The sequence below is a fragment of the Camelus bactrianus genome, chromosome 36 (genome assembly GCF_048773025.1).
Source record: "Camelus bactrianus isolate YW-2024 breed Bactrian camel chromosome 36, ASM4877302v1, whole genome shotgun sequence".
In the NCBI taxonomy this organism is placed as follows: Eukaryota; Metazoa; Chordata; class Mammalia; order Artiodactyla; family Camelidae; genus Camelus; species Camelus bactrianus.
The window spans coordinates 8,503,202-8,523,095 of NC_133574.1; the positions used below are offsets into that span (position 1 = coordinate 8,503,202).

The 19,894-nt window shown below is 40.1% G+C and overlaps 1 pseudogene; it reads left to right on the plus strand.

The window, feature by feature from the left end:
- Window positions 1-19,894, plus strand: part of LOC141576080 (anoctamin-6-like) — a 59,057-nt pseudogene that overhangs the window by 21,265 nt on the left and 17,898 nt on the right.

The window sequence follows — 19,894 nt, forward strand, 5'->3', positions numbered from 1 at the left end:
ATGTACCATAAAATGCAGCCTTTGAAAGTGTGCATTAGGGTTTTAAGAACATTTCAGGGTTGTGTAGCCATCACTCCCAAAAGGAACCAGTACCCTTTAGTAAGTCACTCCCTAACCTTCCTTTCCCTTAGCCCCCAGCAGCCACCACTCTACTTTCTGCCTCTACGGATTTGCCTGTTCTGGGCATTTCATATAAGTAGAACCATACAGTATTCTGCCTTTTTTGATTGTCGTCTTTCATTTAGTGTGACATTGTCAAGGCTCATCCATGGTGTAGCATATTTCGGTACCCAAATTCCTTTTTGTGTTCAAATAATATGCCATTGTTATAAGTACACCACATTGCTTATCCATCCATCAGTTGATGATGAATAATTCTGCTGTAAATGCTCATGGACAAGTTTTTGTGTGAACACATATTTTCAGTTCTCTTGAGGATATATCAAAAATGGAATTGCTGGGATGTATTCTACTTTTAACATTTTCAGGAATTGCTAAAGTAGCTTTTAAAGTGACTGCACCATTTTATATTTCCAGTAGTAATGTATGAGGAGTCCAGTTTCTCCACATCCTCATCAACACTTTATTACCGGGTTTATAGATACATATTTATATATCATATATCATATATATTTGTCATCCTAGTTGGTATGAAGTGGCATGTCATTGTGCTTTTGATCTCTGTTTCCCTAATGCCTACTGATGTTGAACATCTTTTTATGTGCTTATTTCCCATTCGTATGTCTTCTTTGGAGAAACATCTATTCAAATTCTTTGCCCATTTTAATTGTATTTGTCTTTGTATTGTCACGTTTTAAGTCCTCTTTGTCTATTCTGGATAAAAGTCCCTTATCAGGGAAAATATTGGAAATATTTTCACCCATTCTGTGGATTGTCTTCTTACTTTCTTGATGAAGTCCTTTGAAGCACAGAAATTATTAATTTTACTGAATTCCAGTTTACTTGATTTTTTTCTTTTGTTGTTTGTGCTTTTAGTGTCATATATTAGAAGTATTTGTAATCCAAAGTCCTGAAGATTTTCTCATTGTTCATTTTCTAAAAGGTTTATAGTTTCATGTCTGTGATTTGTCTTGAGTTAAATTTCATAAATGGTGTTAAGATAAAAGTTCAGTTTTCTTTCTTTCCAGGTGTATGTTCAGGTGTCACAGCATCATTTTTGTAAAGATTATTTTTTCCCCATTGGATTGTCATGGCACCTTGTCAAAAATTAACTGGCTACATGTAAGAGTTTGTTTATGGACTCTCAGTTCTTTTCTCTCAATCTATTTGTCTGTCCTTTATGCAAGTACCGCACTGTATGAATTACACTTTTGTTAGTGAGTTTTGAATTTGGAAACTTCAAAACTTTGTTCTTTTTCAAAATTGTTTTGACTATTCTGGGTATCTTGCATTTCCATATTAGTTTTAGTATCAGCTTGTTCATTTCTGTCAAAAAGCCAGAGTTGCATTGAATGTATAGGTCATTTTGAGGACAATTGCCATCCTAACATTAATAAAGCTTCTGATCCATGAACACAGAGGAGCTTTCCATTTATTTTAGGTCATTTTTAAATTCTATCAGTAGTATTTTAGTTTTCAATATACAAGTTTCAGACATTTTTCTCAGTATTCCACATATTTTTCTTAATATTCCTAAGTATTTTATTCTTTTTGATGCTATTGCTAATGAAAATGTTTCCTTCTTTTTATTTTTTGATTATTCACTGCTGTTGTATAGAAATATAATTACTTTTTTATATACTGATTTATGTCTTACAATTTTGGTCAGACTGGGTTATTAATTCTAATAGGTTTTTTTTTTCTTTTCTCTCTCTTTTTTTTCTTTGTGGATTCCTTGTGATTTCAATATATAATATCATGTCATCTGGAATCGAAATAGTTTTATTTCTTTCTTTCTAAACTGGAGGCTTTATTTTCTTTTTCTGGTTGCTTTGACTAGAACCTGTAGTACAATGTTGATTTCGGGAGGAATTAATTCAGTCTTTAACCATTATGTATGTTCTTTGCTGCAGGATTTTCATAGATGTTGTCTGTCAAGTTGAGGAAGTTCTCTTCTATTCCTAGATTTTATCCATTATTCTATTAATATGGCACATTACATGAATTGACTTTTGTATGTTGAACTGCCTTTGCATACCTGGATACATCCCACTTAACTGTGGTCTATTTTATATGTTACTGGATTGGATTTGCTTGTATTCTCTTGAGGATTTTTGCATTTATATTCATAAGAGATACTCTTTAGTTTTCTTGTGATGCCTTTGTCTGTTTTTGGTATCAGTGTGATACTAGTCTTATTGAATGAATTGGGAAGTGTGCCCACCTCTTTATTTTCAGACGAATTTGTGAAGCATTTTTTTGTTTGTTTTTGTTTTTGTTTTTTCTTTAAGTAGTTGATGGAATTCACCAGCAAAGCCATTCGGGCCTAGCATTTCCTTGTGGGAATGTTTTGGATTACAATTTCAGACACTACTTATTGTAGGTTTATTTGAGTTTTCTAATTCTCCTTGAGTTAGCTTCAGTCATTTATGTCCTTCTAGGAATTTATCAATTTCATCTAGATTATCTCATTTATTGGCTATATAATTATTCATGTTATTCCCTTATATTCCTTGTTATTTTTGTAAGGGCAGTAGTGACATCCTTCCTTTCATTTCTCATTTTAGTAATTTGAATCTTCTCTCTTTTTTTCTTCAGTACTAGGTAAAAATTTCTCACTTTTGTTGATCTTTTCAAAGAACCAACTTTTCTTTTTGTTGATTATTCTTTTGTTCATCTATTCTCTATTCCATTTATTTCTGCCTTTAGTATTTTGATTAGAATGTTTAATTCATTTACATTAATGTAATTTCTTATCAGGTTGAACTTACATCTGTTATCTGCTTTCTATATGTCTTTTACTTTTCCCATTCCTCTATTACTACACTTTTTTGGACAATGTAGGCATTTTCAAGTGTGCCATTTTAATTTGTTGTTTATTTTATCTTTTTCTTCTCCTCCTCCTCTTCCTCTTCCTCCTCCTCCTTCCCCTCCATTGCCCTGGATATTATAATTAACATCTTTTTTTAAAGCAATCTAGTTCACATGAATGCCAACTTAATTTCAATAGTACACAAAAAATTTGCTTTGGTATCAGTCTTTTCCCTCCCCCTCCTCATGCTATCACTGTCATACAAATTACACCTTTATGCATTTATAAGTGCATCTACACAGTTTCATATGTATTGTTTTATGCAGTTGTCTTTTACATCAATTAGAAGAAAACACTTACATGTAATACTCTATTTATACTGTTTTATTTTTTTACTCATGTAGTTACCTCTACCAGTACTCATTATTTTTCAGGTGAGTGTCCTTTCATTTACAGCTGCTGGACTATCCTTAATATTTCTTTTAGAACAGGCCTGTTAGCAATGGATTCTTTCAGATTTTGTTTTTGTAGGAGTGTCTTAATTTCTCCTTTAACTTTTTTGAAGAATCATTTTGCTGGCTATAAAATACTTGGTGACAGTCTTTTCCTTTTATCACTTTGACAATACCATCACACTACTTCTGGCCTCCATGGTTTTTGATGAGAAATCAACTGTCTTACTGAGGAGCCTTTGTATATGTTGAGCCACTTTTCTCTTTCTGCTGTCAAGATTCTTTGTTCTTGTCTTTTGACACACTGAGTCTGATGTGCAGATTTTAGATGTCTCTATGTTTATACCATATGGAGTTTTTTGAGCTGCTGGGATGTACAAATTAATGTTTTCATCAAATTTGGGAAGTTTTCAGCCATTATTTCTTTATATATTTTTTCTACCCCTTTTTTTCTCTCCTTCCTTCTGGCGCTCCCAATATGTGTGTATAGGTATTGTTGATGGTGTCCCACCTATCTCTGACACAGTGTTCATTATTTTTTCATTCCTTTTTCTTTCTGTTCCACAGACTGGATAATCTCAGTAGTTTTAAGTTAACTGACTTTTTCTTCAAAAAGTTCGTATCTACAGAGAAACCTCTTATTGAAATTTCCATTTTAGTCATTATATTTGTATCACTAGAATTTCTTGTTGGTTTTTAATATAAATTTTATCTATTGATATTCTCTGTACAATGAGATGTTCACATAATTTAATTCTTTAGGCATGGTTTCTGTTAGCTCTTTGAACATATGTGTAATTGCTTATTTATGTCTTTGTCTAGTAAGTCCAGTGTCTGGGTTTCCACAGGGAGTTTCTATTGACTACTTTTCCCCCTGTGTTATGGCCAAACTTTTCTGTTTCTTTGTACATCTTCTAATTTTCTGTTGAAAACTGGACATTTAAAATATTAAAATGTGGCTCATCTGAAAGCCAGAGTTTCTTCTTTTCCAGGGCTTATCGTTGCTTCCATTGTCATTGCTGCTGCAGCTATTTATTTAGTTACTTTCCTGAACAAATTCTTTAAAGTCTGTATTCTTTATCATGCATGGCCATGAGATCAGTGTGTGTGCAGAAAGCCTAGTTGTCATCACTGTAATAAATGGACAGTGATTTCTTTCAATGCCTGGAGCCAATCATTTGAGCTGTTGCCAGGTGGCTGTGTGTCTGCGTGCTGAGGGAGGCCCTCAGCACCGGCAGGCAGTCTGCAGCTCTTCCGTAGCCTTTAGTTCTTGCTTAGGCAGAACCTCAAGTTCAGCCAGAGTTGAAGGCTTAAGATTTTCTCAGATCTTTCCTTGCCATGTGCCACATATGTGTACGGCCTTCTACAGTTCACGGAAGTTTTTGGAGCTTTTTAACCCTACTTCCACCCCCAGAACGTCTCATTACTCAATTTTGCCTTTCAAAGTTTCCTAGTCAGCATGTAGTTAGCCTCTACTGGTACCACTGCCTCAGGCAGTTGTAATGTTAAATACTCACTGCTGATTGTTTTCCACAAACACTCTGGGGACAGGCTGTTTGCACAGCATGGGTTTGAGATAGATCAAGTACTGACAGCTCTCTGGGGACGGATTTTTTAGGTAACTTCATATCACATCTGCTCCTACCTTGATTGTGAGACTGTTGCTTTTAAAGGCCACCATTTAGGTGAGGATACGGGGATGGGGGTATATCAAGTTACAATGCCACAAGACTCACTATCTTTATGGAGATTTTGCTGTTTTGTTTTTTCTCAAATAAACACTCCCCGGATTGCTGGAAGCCTTGGTTTAATTTCCAGAGTTCTGCAGAGGTTAATTTTGACAAATTTTGCCATTGTCATTGTTTCATAGAGGAGTAAGTTTTCCAACATATTTACTCAGATATTCTAGAAGTGTATCCCATTTGCATTTGTTTTTAACTGAGTTACTTGCAAGACTAACTAATTCTACAGCTCCAGCCCCATTCAGATAAGAGTCCATCTGCATGGCTTCTCCTAAAGGGAGCAGTGTGCAACCTGTTGTCAGTTTGTTGTTTTCCTTATTAAAGTGTAGGGGTTTTTAAAAATATGCTCAGGAATAGCCCTTTGTCATTTTTACATGTTACAAAACTTCCACTAGTCTGTGGCTATTTTTTTCCCTCTCTTTTCGTTGCTTTAATGAAGTTCCCACATTTAAGGATTTTCAGTATAGCAGTATGTGGATGATGTTCACACAGATGAGACATTTAACTACTGTCTAAACCTCACTCTTTGCTCTGATTCACTGTCTAGAACATCTGAACACATCTACTGAACCCCGTGTACCAATGGATGCTGACAGCCCTAATTAAAAAGATGCTTTTTAAGTAAAGCAAAAATATTAAATTTGACACTGGAAAAGACAAATCTCATATTTCCTAGCTGATCTTGCTTTCTGTGATCATTAGCTACATCATGTTTATAGAGCCGACAGGCATATTGAGCTACTGATTTTATTTCATCTGATTTTAGAATGCAGAACACATTTCAGGCCCACTTATAGCTCCATATGTGTAGCTTTAAGGATATGTACATATGATGATGTCTTTATTTTAACTATCTTATTTTATTTTAAGTATCTACTCCTGTGAACCTCATTAAAGAAAGCTTCGAAATGCAGAACTGAAATTTTTCATACCACCATCATCCCGTAGCATCTCTTTTGCACTTAGATGTTTTGTGGCAGAGTATTTTTCTGCTCCCTAGAAATGATCAATGTTGAAGTGGAAAAAATAACCCTCCTCTAATAAATATAGTCCAAATCACACACTTATCTGAAAAATGGCCACCACTTTAGTCCACACCAATCCATCTACTCATACTGACTCAGAGTCCTCAACACAGTCAATCCACCACTGAAGTCACGGGCCTCAGCACACGTTCTATCCCCTCCCCATTCCTTGTTGTTTCTGATCTACTTTTGACCAACGCATCCTGCCAGTCTCTTCCCAGCCTGACTGCAGTTTTTAATTTTTACCTTTGAGTTCCAGGCTGCGCCTAGTGATTACCAGAGAAATGCCAGACACCTGGTTCATCAGGAGGGGTGGGGAGGATTTCAGGAAGTTGTTACCCTAACTCAATTGCAGATCAGTGAGTGGCTGTTGTGACCATTCCTTCTAGATCTCTGCCATGCCAGCTGCATCCACCCCAGCAAAATAAAGTAGCTCCTCCACCACCTCTACCTCCATTCATCTGGGTTTCTGCTTTTAGTGATACTCAGATGCTGCTGATGGGCATTATATATATATATATTTTTTTAATTGAAGTATAGTCAGTTACAATGTGTCAATTTCTGATGTACAGCACAATGTTCCAGTCATTCATATACACACATATATATATGAATTCCTTTTCATATTCTTTTTCATTAAAGGTTATTACAAGATATTAAATATAGTTCCATGTGCTATACAGAAGAAATTTATTTTTTTAGCTATTTTTATATATAGTAGATAATATTTGCAAATCTCAATCTATGATGGGAATTTTTAAAGCCACATCTGGAACCCTTGCTGCAGAAGAGTCTGAGAAATATATTTTCAACCTCATAGCCTTTTGGTTAGGAAGTTGGAATAAAGGCTGAGCTGGCTCACCTAACTTGTCTGCATTTGTGAGTAAAGAGGTCTGGAGTTTCAAGGCCCAGTGAAATGTCCCAGCCCTTCAGTAGCAAACTCTGAAAGCAACCAAAATGCTCCCATCTACCAGAGCATGACTTGTCCTTAGACACTGCTGGACATAACCACCAACGCTGTCTAAGGCATCGTCTTCATCTGGTGCACACTTTCTTTAGATGTGTAATATCCTGATTAACAGGACAAGCTGGTTTGGATTCCCAAGGTCACAGGCAGCCTTCTGCCTGACTTTGGTGTATATATGTTCATTGAAGAGTCCTCTCTCAGATCAGCTAGAGCTGCCTGGTGTGTGGTTTGCCAGAGAAAGTGGGTGCAGTGCTCCCCACCAGAGCCCTACAAGTTGTTTTATTGCAGGAAGAGAGAGAGCAAAAGAGACAGAACAGGAAGTTCTTGTCCAGCCTCAAACACAGTCACTCCCGCCCAGGGCTCTTGCTCTGGGACACACAGCAGTGCAGGTCAGCAGTGATGTGGCCCCGGTGTGCTCCAAAACATGGTGTGGTTGTACTGGGCTATCTGTGTATTTCATGGACCCTGCAATGTTCTCAGCTTTGTGAAATGGGGAACTAAGGAACTCCCACCCATGCCTGTAGCTCCCAGGGTTTGCACCCTTATGGGTTTCGAGGATTTGCTGCTAATTCATTCTTTTTCACCAGGTCATTTCTCGGTTACACGGCAGTCCTGTGACTTCCTTATCAGAACTGCTCCTTAAGTTCGGGAATTAGTGAAAAATGCCATTTTACCCTGTAAGATCATGTTCAGGGAGGAGGAGGAAGACACCATAGATCAGAATTGTTATTTTGCTTTTTTTTGTTGTTGTTTTCATAAGCCGTCTCCTGTTGTCAAATAGACACTGAGCAAATGAATGACTGTTACACTCCCATTTGAAGTATGAGGAAAATGACACTCATGGAGAGGAGACAAATTTCCTGAGGTTCCAAAGACAAAAAGGGATGAGCACAGAATAAGATCCCTGCAAATTTCTGGGCTGTCATCAGCCTTTAGGTCAGTGACAGAGTGCCGTGTGTAGTAGTAAAGTTGTAGCGTGCTTTTAGAAGGGTGCAGATGTTCTTGTTTTTGTTGATACAATGACACTGTTTTGTCTGGGACTCTGAAAAAGAGAAATGGGTTAGAAAATTTTGGTTTCACATCCTTGGTCCTTCCTCAACCTCACAGATATGGACCTTTCCATCTGTAGCAGGATTAAGACAGCCCCAGCCTTCCCATCTCATGAGATCAGTCCTCATTCATTTCATCCCTGCCCACCTGTAGGTGATAAAGCACAGCATGATTTTCTTGCCCTGCTTCACTGATTCTTGTGAAATTAGGTGTTTGAAGAGAGAAACTCATGAAAGGAAGCTGCTTTTTTTTTAATATAAAGTGCAGTAATTTTCTTAGCAGAGAAGGAAATAGAGGATTTTCTTCATTGAAAAACAATAGAGATTTCAAGAGCATCTGTATTTCTGATGCGTAGATGAAAATGACAAAATCTAGAGGGATTACAGAAACACAAGGAAGATACCAAAAGTGCCTTTAAAGAGATTTTCTAAGACTGGGCTTGTAAAGAGACTGTTAGTTGACAGCTACCCTCTTCTCACCCATAGTCCCTCTCCTTAGGTTGGAAAGGGCCAGCGTTTCCCCTGTGTGCAGTCCTGGTGCTTCAAGTGAGTTGTGGGGCAGGGCGGTGCACATGGGGCTGCCTTCAGTTTGTCCATCGTAAGTAACCCCTGGCAGTCAGAGGGCAAGTGTGTTGCAACCTCATGAACCAGCCGCCATGCTCTCCGGGGTGTGTGCCCATCTCAGCTCATCCCGGCTCAGGTGAAGGCAGAGCAGAGAGTGGTGGCAAGAGGTCAGCCATGAGTAGCAGGGAGCACCTGGAGTCAGCTGGGACCCAAGTGGCTAGGAGTTGCAGGTGGAATTCCCAGGACTTCCCACAGCTCGTTCATTCAGCTAATACTTCTCCAGCCCCTGTGATGTGCTGGTGCTTCCGTTGTGAACAGAACCAAATCCCTGTCCTCATGAAGTTGACGTTCTAGTGGACATGAGAAATGATACACACAGAAGCAGATCCAGGTCAGGACACATGAGTGCTGTCTATTTTGGAGTGCACAAGGTGAGATCCTTTGGGAAGGAATGTATGATACAGGAAAATGTGGGGGAGAGGATGGCCATATCCCAGGCCTTATTTGGATCCCTGGGATGCACCTCGCCAAGTGTGGGTCCTTGGTTTGCACAGAAATGAATTCAAGAGAGAGCCACAGCTCAGTAAAGGTAGATTTAATCAGACAGATATATACTCCATAGACAGAGTGGGCTGTTTCAGAAGGCAAGAGACAGGCCATGAGGCGTGGGGGTTGGGTACTCCAGTTTAAAGTAAAAGTAGATACACCGTCCACAGACAGAGTGTGGGCTGTCTCTCTCAGCAGAGAGAGCATCCACGAGGTGTGGGATTGTTAGTTTTTGTGCACTCAGCATCTTCATATGCTAATAAGTGGGAGGAATATTCCAACCGCTTTGGGGAAGGTGCTGGGATTCCCAGAAATTTGGCCACCACTCACCCTTTGACCTTTTATGGTCAGCCTTGAACCTGTCCTGGCACCTGTGGGCGTGCCATCTAGAATCCTGCTGTATTTCGGTGAGTGTGTATTGAAGCTCAAGATCTCCTGGGAGTTGACTTCTCCACCGTCTTGGTGCTAATGGCTGTGCCATTCTCAATGGCTGTGTCTGGCCCCCTTCCCTCCTGTCTCATGAAGGAGCTCTGGACTGATTGCACAATTGCAGAGCAGGGGATATAGTGGAAAGAACTTCATAAGTGGAAGGTGGAAGGCAGTGTTGGCAGTAGAATTCTCAAGTCAATTATAAAGTAAGGGTCTTCTGTTTGCTGGGGGTACCTGGTGTCACATTAGGGAGCGGTGAGCCTTGGGGACATCAGTGAATGGGTGGCTCACTGTGTATACTGTGTTGCTTCTTAGGTGGCCTGAGGACAGTTGGCTTATAGGTGACCCATTCACTGAAGCAGGGGTCTTTTTGGGGATTTTCTGCATGTGAGGCTAACATGGGTCACATGGGGGGCAGGACCGGCCAGTCACAGCTTGGTCCACAGTCACTTAGTGCCCTCAAGGCTTTCATCCCATGGATGCATCACCTCCCCCTGCATGGGGACAAGGGCACAAGTGGCGGGGCAGCTTCTCAGTGGTGGAGGCATTACTCTCCAGACCCAACACTCAACAGCGTGGACCCCTGGTGTTGGCCACAGTCTTGGCTAGATGAGGCTGTTGGGTAGCTGAGCTCATGAGACATGGGTGCCATGCTTCCATCCTCACCAAGAGCTCTAGTTTTGAAGGTTCTGGTCAGACAGCCACAAATACTCCGTAGCCCATAAACAAAGAACAGTCTCTCTCACTCGGGGAAGGGCACACAGAAGGGGAACGGATCATCCCGAGAGCAGGAGAGGCCAAATCAGTCCTGCCATCAGGGATCTGACAGACGAGCCAGCTCAGTTCCTCTTACTAGTTGTTTACTTGGGGGATCTGGGGTATTTGGGTGACCTGCAAGTGTCAGGAAATAATATGCAATTTCAGAGTTCCTGATCTGGTGTTAACTTACCCCATTGTAGCTGTCGTGAAGGGAGACGGAACTTGGTGGACAACAGGCCATGGCCTCTCCTCCCTGGTGGAGCCAGGAGGTTACAATATTAAATACAACTGCGGGGGCATCATATCTACATTGAGAGGCCAGATGGCCTTACATACTCTCATGCTGGATGTCTAAGTTGCAGAGGGAAACTGGATTCCATCCAGCTCTCCAGCCAAGGAGGATACCAGAAGTGGCCTCCGCCACCAACTGTGAACTCTTTGCCTCCACTGACAGCAGCATCTACAGCAACAAGCTGGGCTGACACCTGCGTTTCCGTGTAAACATCCGAGTAGCCACAGCAATGGCCTCGTGAGGGTTGGTGTGCCCAAGGAAGCGGTGTGTGGGACCGAGGGAGGAGTTCCGGGGTCAGACACCGGGCGGGCAGGCAGGCAGTGATGACATCTGTGCAGAGCAGACGCCATGGAACCCAGCCAAATGGAGGTGGGTTTTGGAGCAGGGAGCTTGGTCAGTGCCGTGTTGTTCGTAAGAAGATCCTGGGCTCTGGAGCCAAGAAGTCATTGGCTTGATTCCTGACCCCAACCCTCATCTTGGGCAAATGTTTGAAGCTTTCTGTGCCTCTGTTTCTTGGTGCCCCAAATGGGGACAATAGTAGCAATTACCTCTGAGAGTCAGGATGGCCTTCATAGATGTCATTTCATTACGCTCGGAGCAGCCCACGAGCACGGTTCTAGGTCCCCCATTTTACACTTGGCAGACGGGTAACCTTTTAATCAGTAATCATGCAGCTAGGAATGGTCAGAACCAGCATTTGAATTTGATCTCTGTGTCCATATTATTTCCATTCTCACTCAGTATTACTGGAAAACTAGCAAAGTCAGAACAAACACTGCTGGGAAGTGGGTGCTTAAAACATGTTTGTCATTGGGGAGTGTTGAGTTCACGTTCTCACAGCCTGTCTGAGGCTCCCTGCGTCTCCGGCTGCCCCTGGTGGGGTCTGCAGGGCTCCGGGCAGTTTCTCCTTGATTTCTACCCCAAGGCTCTCTGCTCTCTACAGGTTGATTCTCAAACCTGACTGCTCAGTAGAGCTAATGTCTAAAAACAAAAAAAGGTGGGGAGGGTACGGCTCAGTGGTTGAGCACGTGCTTAGCATGCAAGAGGTCCTGGGTTCAACTCCCAGCACCTCCATTCAAATAAATAAAGCTAATTACCCCTCCAACAACAAAAAAGAAAGAAGTATTTAAAAAGCAAAAAACAGCACAAAGACCCGACTCCAGGCCAGTAAAATCAGAACAGCGGGGGCGGTTCTGGGGTGCACTGTTTTTCAAAAGCTCCCAGATGCTTCCCATGTTCAGGAGGGTGAGAGCTACCCCTCCACACCTCATCTCACGAGCTTGTCCACTCACACCCGTTAACCTTTTGAAACAGGAAAACTACTTGTCTCAGCCTGGAACTTTCTCCCAATTTCTAGACCTTTATTTGCCTACTGGACATCTTTCCTGGAGCCCACAGGCACCCAGTCAGAACTGGATCAGTTGTCTCCTCTCATGACTTGCCCCTCTTCCTGCCCTTCTTACTTTAGGGAATGGCACCTAAGCCAGAAATCTGGCCGGCATCTTTGACCTCTTCCTGCCCTTCCATCACACCTGTGGCCAATGTGTCCACCTGCTGAAATGCTTTCTTCTCTCCTCCTTGCCAGGCCTCAGTAGGCCTTGCATGTACCTGCCAGTAGGTCTCCCTGCCTCTGTCTAGTCTCTTTCTTGACCACCTTACATATCTCCTACACCTTGGAGGCACACAGAGTCCTGTGTGATGTGCACCTGTGATCTCTCCACCTGGCTGCCTCACCTGCCTCCCACAACCTGTGCTCGCTTCTAGAGTATTTGCAGTTCCTGGAAGGGACCTGGCTCTCTTTGGCCTCCCTCCTTTACATATGCAGCTCCCCAGGGAGAAATGGCCTTAACATTATACCTTCACCTGATCACCTCTAGGGCATCTCAGAACTCACCACAGTGGTTCCCTCCTCTGGGAGAGCCTTGGCTACAGTTCCGGCTCTCTGCCCCAAGCACCCTCTGCTGACTGTTATCCAAGCCCTCTTAACAGGCTTCCTTAGCCATCACTTCACAATGACTCCTGTGCACTTGGAGCTTCTGGAAGCTGGGACTGTGTCTTTTTTCTCTTTATTCTCAGAGCATGGTAGAGACTCGGGTATAATGGTGGAGGGAACAGTGGTTATTCTGGAATTTGTCTATAAGTGGTTTCTAGGGGTAACAGTCTGGTTGGAAGAAGGGCTTAGGGGATTTAATCTGAAACCACATTTTCAATTAACATTTCATGTTGTTTTTGTCTACTATTTGAAGTTACGAGTCTTAAAACAGAATAATGATTTCTAAAAATTACTTTACCGAAGGTTGAGAAAAATTGCAGTTTTCCATATTTAAGAATACTATTTTAATTTCGGGTGACTGGGGTGGTGGAAAATAGAAATGCAGGGACTACTAAAGCATTCTCATCTCCTCCCCCCCACCCTCAGGTCCTTTGGACAGAAGAGACAGAGAGATGTGATAAGTCTTAGAGGGTGGACCGTGCACTTCTTTTAAATTATGACTGTTATTTGGTTTTTTTGGGGGGGTTTTTTGCCTTTTTTTTTTAATGGAGGTACTGGGGCTTGAACCCAGGACCTTGTATATGCTAAGCACGTGCTCTACCACTGAGCTGTACCCACCCTCCCCCCTGATATTTGTGTTTTTAGTGGGCATAATGTGATGGTAGCAGGTGCTTTAGCATCAGACAGAGTCACCTGCCCCTGACCATCACGTTACTCCCTTTCCCCTGAGCTAGAGAACTAGATAGTCTGTTTTCACAAGTTCAATAAATTATCTACATTTTCTTTTTTTCTTAAAAAAAGGCATTAACTCATGTTTCTCTTTAGTATCGCCTATAAATAAAATGTGATTTTATTAACCATTAACCAAAGTGTTAAGGGTAATAAATATTAAGTACAGATTTCTGAAGCATCAGTCATCACTGAAGATCCACATTCTGCTGTTCTCTCTCTCTGTTGGTCACCTTACTTCTGGAGATCTGGAAGCGGCGCCAGGCAGAACTTGAGTACAATTGGGACACGGTTGAGCGGGAAGAACAAGTCCGGCCAGAATAGGAGGCGCGGCGTCCCCACGTGGAGACAGATGAGATTACCCAGGAAAAGCGAGTGCTGTTTAGATGCGCTTTCGTCTGTTTACTTCTGGGCTTGTCAGCCTTGGCTGCATGTTGGAATCACCAGGGGACCTTAAAAAATGTTGGTGCCTGGATTCCATCACTGCAAACTCTGATGGTACTTAGTGGCCTGGGGTGCATTCTGGCATAGGGAAGTTTTTAAAGCTCCTCTGGTTATTCTAATGTGCAGCCAAGGTGAAGGAGCACTGCCCGGAATGGTGGATACAGAAGAGAACTGTGGTCCTTCCTTCATAATAACAGTAAAAATGGAAAAAAAGAAAAAAAAAGACTGGTATAAATGTGTAAGAAAAGAGGCATTGATTTATGTCCTTTCATAAGACCAATAAAAAAATGGAAAAAATATTAGCCATTATTACATAGATGTACAAGGAAAGACACATAGGTTTTTATAGTTGATTCCCATTTTTTCACATGTGCCTTCAATATTGCAGCCTCCTTTTCATCATAGAGTAGGTGTCCCTTTGTCTTGAACTAAGTCCTGGTCACTGCTCTCCCTTCCAGTTGGGATGTGCACAAAGCAACGTGTCTCTCATCTTAAAGTCAGAGAAAGGGTAGAGGAAGCAGGGAAACCTTTGCTGAGGTGCCATCAATGTTTGGGCACTGAGCTAGGCATTTTATATAATTGGAAATGTAAATTTATTGCTGCCAATCCTGCTGCAAAATTTAAAAAAATAAAACTATGTATCTTTGTATAAACATTCCAGAACTATGAAAAGATGATTTTTTGAGTCATCTGTATTATTGCTTCTTTCCATCAGCTGAGATAATTTAGAGCTGATGGTACTCGCAGTCAGCAGCAGCAGGACAGTAGTTTGTGAGCATGAATAACTCTTGGAAAGAAAATGCTTTTACCAGGAGCATCTGAAAATGTCTCCAACTATAAACTTTATAAATTGAATCACAGATTTACAGAATGTTGGCACTGAAAATGTCTGGAGGGAGCAGGTCAACGCCCTCTTTTTACAAATGGAAAAAAATGAGGTTCATCTACTAATAGAAGGTGACATTTGTCTTTTACAACGTAATAAGCTTCTAATAATCTCCACTATGAATAGTTCCCATTGTTTACAAATGAAGATGGGGGTCAAAGCATATGTTGGTGAAAGACTGTACATTCAGAGATGAAAGCTGAAACTTAGACAAATTTAGATGTTCATAATGTTTTTAAGTCCTGAGAAACATAAATGTATCATATTGGCAGCATACAAAAAATACTGAAGAAAAGTCATTTTGGTCATTTAAACTGCCAATTTTAAATTTAAAATTGCCAACTAATAAGTTTAAATTTCCATTGCAACATGCTTGTTGAAAAATTGATGATGAAGACTCATATCTCTTTATTGTTCTTCCTTATTTAAAAAATTGTTTAAATTTTGTTTTAGTTTTTTAATTGAAGTATTTTACTTTAATTGCGAATGCATGCTCCATTGTTTAGAGAGGCCAACGTTGTGATAGTGAGACCTTGGGAATGAAGTTGCCTAAATTCATATTTGAACACAGCAGCTTGCTTCCTGAGTGATCTTGGACAACTTAACTTCTCTGTGCCATAGTTTCCTATAAAATAATAAGAGAGTTGCTTCCTCATGGCTGTGGTAAGGACAGGTCGAATTAATGTACAGAATCTACTTGGGATACTGCCTGGCACAGAGGAAGGGCCATGTACTTAGTGACAGCTATTACTACATTACATCTGCTTTTATAATCCAGGTAAATCTTGAGTCTTACTGATTTCATCTCTAAAAAAAATCTAAATATAAAGTCTAAAATGGAAATTCTAAAAGTTCATAGTTGTAGCTACTTATTACATAAAACTCAACCAAGAAACACACAGTGGAGACCAGTTAGCTGCGGACACCTGTGAAAGTTTCTATCCTGCATGGACTCTAAGCTGTCACTACACTCACTTCTGAAATCAAAGGCAAGCTAAGGAATAGAACTTTAAACCTTGGCCTCGTCAGGTACCCAGACCCCTAAGCTCAGACAATGGCAAGGAAACAGTTTACTGTTCACATGTGCATTTTCTAAAAATAGTATTAAAATAAACACTGTACGTATTTTGTTGTGTGTCTGACATCGTTAACAGAAAAAAAAAAAAAAAAGGAAAGAAACCCATGCAGTTACGAATAAGGAGGCTATGTCTGAAAATTATTATTAATTTTTACTTATGCTTAGGATTTAGTGACCAGTTAGGAGAAAAATCATTTCATTGGTGTAATCCCTAGACTGACTAAACTTGTTTTTTTCTTTTCTTAATTATGAAGAAGAGCGTGTTCCATTTACCACCTGGGGAAAGTGTATACATATAACCCTTTATGCAAGTGCTCTTTTTCTGGGCAAGAACCTGCCACAGACTTTTTAAAATCTAACTTGAAATGCTGAGACAACTGAAAATCAAGCTGGGAACTATGTAGTCTCTTAGAGAAAACTGTTTCCAGAGAACATCTGAGCCAACGCAGGGAGCCACTCTGGAGGTTCCACAGTGTCTTCTGCTCACGGTGCTTCCCCCAATTCCTTTCACCTTATTTGTTCAAATCAGATCAGTGGTTTAGGATTCTCCAGGGTCTGATTAAGAGACCAGATGGAGGCATTAAGAATTCTAAAATTTTCCAAGAGTAAAAACCAAGGTAAAATGTCTAAGAATAGCCTAACAAAAGGATAGTAGGAACTATCAAAAACAAAATTAAAACATACTGAAAGACATAAAAGAAGCTTTAAACACATGATTCTAGATTAAAAGACCATATCTCCAAAATATCAGAACTTATAAAATTGATTTGGGATTTATTGTGAATAAAATTATATTAGTAATATAATAATAAGATAATGAGAGTTTTACTAGCTCAAGAATAGCCAGATTAGAGAATAGGACAGGAAATCCAGATATGGGCTCTGATATCAATAATAATTTAATATACAAGATGGAAGGCATTACAAATCAGGGAGATAAATAAAGGTTATTCAATAAATGGAATATTTGTTAGCTACTTGGGGGGAAAAGAAAAGATTGAAATCATACAGTGAACCATATATTGTGATAAGTTCCAGAAACATTAAAAAAATTAACACAATTAGAAAAAATCTAGAAATAAATATTGATGAATATACAACATCTAGATATGCAATAAGTTTCAGAGGAAAATATATAAAGATTTCCATGCATCAGAAGCATCCAAAGTATAAACAAAATACCAGAAGATGTTATTTGTTAACAAATCTGACAAGGGGCTACTTCCTTTAATACATACAGAGTTCAGATCACATCAAAGATAACACCAAAAAATCTCAGAAGTGTAGAAGGCAGAGAAGATGAACACACATTTACAAAGGAAAAAAATAGATGTCAGGCCGCAGTGGTAATTCAGTCAGTGCACATCAAGTGACACAGCTCTGTTTATGAGGATGAAGTCCCAGTGGTCACCAATCCCATGCCTAGGCTATTGGATAGTATTTGTAAAGTATGGTTGATTTACAATGCTGTGTCAGTTTCTGGTGTACTCCTCCAGCCTTCTTATAAAGCAGCCTGGGAGTTCATATCAAGAGTCAAAAATATTCATATGCTTTAATCCACTAATTCAGCTTTGAAAAACTTTTAATCAGGAAGTATTTCAAAATGGCTTGGAAAAGTCAGTATGGATGTAAGTCACAGACATACTTTTATATGTATATATATATATATATAAAATCTCAGCCAAAATATTCTTCCAACCCTTCACATAGTAGAATATTATGCAGCCATGAAAAAGCGTGTCCATGAAAATATTTTATGATATGTTAAAGTGTTATGCTTATGATAAGCTTGAGAATAAAATTAATATATAAAATGATTTTTAATATACAAACAATGCACAGTTCTGAAGGAATTATGTCTACAGGCAGAAGCATTTTTCTTATTTTATTTTTTATTCATTTTCAGAGTTGGAGTCTTTTGATTGTTGGTGACAAAATCAATCTCCAATGGGTTTAAACAACAACCAAAAAATGGGGTTGGATGGGATTTATTGGTTCCTGTAAGTGAAAACCTCAGGTATGATGTCTGGCTTCAGTCAAGGAGAGATACTGTAGCCCAGATGATGTCAAGGGCTGGTTTTGTCCTGTCTTCATTCTGTGTCCAGGGGTGTCTCAGCATGCTGCTTCTAGGCACTCAGCATCCCAGATCACACATCCATCCAAGCCAAGAGAGATATTTTTTGGCAACTTCCTCTCTTGATAGAGGAAGCTCATCATTCACATGGGCACCAGCATGTATCTCCTCACATAACAGTGGCTCTTACTGGGTTCTCTGTCAATTCTCAAATCATGTGCGAGGCCAATAGAATGAGGGGCATTATTTGTCTTAAACCAACTAAGATCTACCTCTGGTTCTTCAGAAAGAGTGGGTCAATCGAGCTTAAATCACAGGACTAAAAACAGAAAGGAGGTTATTTATCCTAAAGCAAAACCTGGGTCCTCTTCTAAGACTGGGCACAGATCCAGAACAGCAGTTCTGTCCACTACTGAGTAGTTACAAATCTTCTTTAATGAGCAAATATTAAAGTTATGATCAGAATAGATGATATGTAAGAAGAAACTTGAGGAAGGAGAATGGAAAGCTTTCCTGTTTCCTAAGAAATATTGAACCCATTAAGTGCTTGGAAGAAAAATGGAAATGTGTCAAGTTTGTAAAAGTTCTGAAATGAATTAGAATTAATTTCACAGACCATGTAGGAGGCAGTACTATACAGAGTTAGTGTGTCTTTGGGCTCTTTGAGTATTTCAGTTTTTTCACTTAATAGTTGCTTCATTTGGGGCAAATTGCATCATCTCCACGTGGCTCTATTTCCTCATCTGTAAAAGAGATATAACATTACCTTCCCCACAGGGTGATTGTGAGGATTTAGAATAACAGATGTGTGCTGAAGTAATAGTAAACATTTAAAGAATCTTAACTATTATGATTACTTAATACATAATTAAAAATTATTATGCAGACTTTTTAAAAATGCATACTATTTAAATGGCCTATATGTGCTGTACAAGAGAGGAAGGCTCAATATACCTTCTATAATACATTTTTCTCAGCCTTAACTAATTTTCACATTTAATCACACACATACCAAAAAGTTATTGCTTTCACAAGAGTGAAGCCTTAACTGTGAAGAAAAGGATAATGAAAGAGGGTAGAGGAGGAAATAAAATGCTTTCTCTACAAAGTGATGGCTTAAAAACTAAGAAAAACACCTTTTTAAGACTTTGATCACCATATTCTTAGCTAATACTTAGGTAGAACTTTTCACGTGCCTGTGGTTAATGTTCTAAATTTTTTCAACTGTAGTAAATAATTGACTCATCACAATAATCCTATAAATTGCTATTATTGTCCCCCCATTATATGGGTGAGGAGATTGAAGCCCCTAGAGGTTAAGAAATTTGCACAAGGCCCCACAGCTAGCATCGGAGCTGGGATCCAGATGCAGGAGTGTGGCTCCAGGAGGGGCTTGTAAACACTCCCTCTGCTCTCCCCGGCAGGTGCAAGCCAGCCTCCCGCTGTTACTGTAAATAACATGATGTGGTTCACTTAGTCTTGAAATTGACATTCTTTGTAGCTTTCTCTCTGGGGCAGCCATCAGGAGCAGCCAGGGACACTGAGTACATGCTTCTGGACTATGACCAAGAAGGTAGATGGAAGGAAAACAGTTTAAAGTTTAAAAATGGGACCTTTAATCTACATTCTTTGGAGGCCAGAAAATTAACCTGCCTAGTAGGGAACTGAAACCCTATCAGCCACGTGCAAATTATGCTTCAGACACCCCCGTTGCCCTTGGGTCCACACAGTCAGTACAATGGATCAGGGACATGAATCTTGTGCAAATGCAGGGAGTAGGAATACCTGCCATTTTAAGATCTCAAGGAGTATGAAAAGCATGTGAAGCTTCCATCAGCAGAGACCTGCTGTCACTTCCAGTGTTTCCCTCAGGGCATGTCCACAGCTTCACTGGTCCTATTCAGAATGAAGACGACAGCTAGCACCTGCTGAC